The sequence below is a fragment of the Fulmarus glacialis genome, unplaced genomic scaffold (genome assembly GCF_000690835.1).
Source record: "Fulmarus glacialis isolate BGI_N327 unplaced genomic scaffold, ASM69083v1 scaffold17403, whole genome shotgun sequence".
Lineage (NCBI taxonomy): Eukaryota > Metazoa > Chordata > Aves > Procellariiformes > Procellariidae > Fulmarus > Fulmarus glacialis.
Genome location: NW_009201205.1, coordinates 3,110 through 3,427, shown reverse-complemented (window position 1 = coordinate 3,427; position 318 = coordinate 3,110). Strand labels below are relative to the sequence as shown.

Sequence of the window (318 nt, the reverse complement as noted above, 5' to 3'; positions counted from 1 at the left end):
CCAGCCACTCCCCCTGGCCTCCAGCTGTGCTCAGCAGCATGGGAACCCACCACCGGGCCAGCACAGGAAGCAAGGGCAGCAATACTGCAGCTCATGCACCACCTCCCTGTACCCCTCCCGATGCTCAGGTGAGCACAACGCTCACTGCCCCGCTCCGCCGTCCCTGCGGGGATGGACTCATGCAGCCTCGCGCACACGTCCCAGCCTGGCCCTCAGCACTTCAAGCAAGGCTGATCACCGATGGACTTAAAAGATGCCTGGCGGCAAGGGGATGGGCAGGCTTACGGTAACACGGGGCAGCCACACTTCTGGGACAGG

The 318-nt window shown here is 64.2% G+C and overlaps 1 protein-coding gene across 1 annotated transcript in view; it reads right to left on the bottom strand.

Annotated features, from left to right (window-relative positions):
* The window catches only part of LOC104073923 (cadherin-22-like), a gene marked incomplete at both ends in the record, with an annotated part of 52,117 nt that overhangs the window by 50,752 nt on the left and 1,047 nt on the right, over positions 1–318 (bottom strand).